Genomic DNA, 2,327 nt, shown 5'->3' with positions numbered 1-2,327 from the left:
TTCTCAAATAGTAAATTAGCCTTTTATTTCTGCGATAAACCCCACTGAGTTGTGATGTTTTTTTTTTTTTTTTTTTTTTTTTTTTGAGGCGGAGTCTCGCTCTGTCGCCCGGGCTGGAGTGCAGTGACCGGATCTCAGCTCACTGCAAGCTCCGCCTCCCGGGTTCACGCCATTCTCCTGCCTCAGCCTCCCAAGTAGCTGGGACTACAGGCGCCCGCCATCTCGCCCGGCTAGTTTTTTGTATTTTTAGTAGAGACGGGGTTTCACTGTGTTAGCCAGGATGGTCTCGATCTCCTGACCTCGTGATCCGCCCGTCTCGGCCTCCCAAAGTGCTGGGATTACAGGCTTGAGCCACCGCGCCCGGCCTGTGATGTGTTTTTTAAAATATATTGATAAAATTTGATTTGTTAAAATTTTGTCGAATAATTTTTCCATCTGTATTCATGAGGGATAGTGATCTGTAGCTTTCTTTTCTTGTATTGTCTTTGTCTGGTTTAGGGGTCAGGGTAGTGATGTTTTCATAAAATGAGCTGGAAAGCATTCTTTTTTCTGGAAAAGATTGTGTGGAACCAGTATTAATTTTTTCTTAAATATTTGATAGACTTCATGTGTGAAACCCTCTAGTTCTAGAGTTTGTTTCATTGGAAATATTTTAGCTATGAATTTAATTTATGTAATAAATATAGGACCCCTTAGTTATCTATTTGTATTTTGAGTGAGTTTTGTTAGTTAATGCCTTTCAAAGAATTGTTCCACTTCATCTAGGCTGTCAAATTTATTATATGAATAGAGTTTTTTTTTTGTAGTATTCCCTCATTATTCTTTAATGTCTGTGGGTTTTGAAGTGTTATCTCCTGCTTCGTTCCTGGTGTTTGTAATTTGTGCCTTCTGTCTTTCTTAATGAACCTGGCCAGAGTTTTATGTATGTTTTAATATTTCTGAAGTAACAGCTTTTGGTTTCATTGATTTTCTCTTTTGTTATTCTCTTCTCAGTGTAATTGATCTTTCTCTCTTTGTTATTTCTTTCCTTTCTTTGAGTTCATTTACTCTTCATTTCTAGTTTCTTTTGGTGGAAGCTTAAAGCGTTAATTTGAGACCTTTCTTGTTTTCTGATCTACACATTTAATACCATAAATTTCCCTTTAAGCACGGTTTTAACTATATCCCACAAATTTCGATATGTTGTATTTTTATTTTTCATTCAGTTCAAAGTATTTCTGAATTTCCCTTGAGTCTTTTTTTTGGATTATTTAATTGCGCATTATTTTATTTCCAATATCTGGGGGAAATGAGATATTTCTCTAATTGTCTTCTAGTTTAATTCTATTATGACCACGGTAGATAGTTTGGATAAGTTTAATTCTTTAAAATTTAAGGATGTGGTCCAACTTATGGAATATTCCAAAGGCATTTGAAATTAATGTGTATTCTATTGTGTTGGATAGAGTAGTCTATAGATGTCAATCAGGTCAAGTTAGTTGACAATATTCAAACTTCCTATATTTTTGCTGCATTTCTGTCTGCTTATTCTATTAATTACTGATAGAGGTAAGTTGAAGTCACCAGCTATAATTGTGGGTTTCTCTGTGTGTCTTTTTCATTTTATTAAGCTTTTGCTTCATGTGCTTTATAGCTGTATTGTTAGGTGCATGGATATTTAAAATTGTTACACCTTCTTGGTGAATTGAGTCTTTTATCATTATGTAAATTCCCTCTTTGTCACTGGTAATTTTCCTGATTCTGAATTTGTCCAATATTAATACATCTATTCCAGCATTTCTTTTATTAGTATTTTCCTAGTATATGCTATTTCATTCTGTTATTTTTAGCTTTTTTTTTGGTTTGTTTTTCACCATTATGTGAAATGGATTTCTTTTAGACAACTGATAGTTGACTTTTTCTTTTTCAAATCTTATCTGATAATCTCTTTTTTAATCGGTATGTTTAGAGCACAGACCTTTAATGTACTTATTTGTATGGTTGGATTTAAGGCTACTATTTTATTAGTTTTCTGTCTATTCATTTTGTTTTTCCTACCTTTGTTTTTCATTTCTTGCCTTCTTTTGATTTGTTTGAACATTTAGAATTCCATTCTCATTTATCTACAGTATTTGTTTTAGTATATCTCTTGGTATAGTTTTTCTTCTAGTGGTTATCCTAGGGCTTACAATATACATATCAAATTTTACACAATCTACTTAGAATTAATACTTTACCACTTTAGGTAAAATGAAGAGATCTTAGGACAGTTTACACGTTCCCATTTTTGATGTAGTTGTCATATGTATCACATCAACCTATTTTGAAATAGCGTTATAATTTTTGCT

The sequence above is a fragment of the Trachypithecus francoisi genome, unplaced genomic scaffold (genome assembly GCF_009764315.1).
Source record: "Trachypithecus francoisi isolate TF-2019V2 unplaced genomic scaffold, Tfra_2.0 Lachesis_group12, whole genome shotgun sequence".
Classification (NCBI taxonomy): Eukaryota; Metazoa; Chordata; class Mammalia; order Primates; family Cercopithecidae; genus Trachypithecus; species Trachypithecus francoisi.
This window is presented reverse-complemented; position numbering follows the sequence as displayed.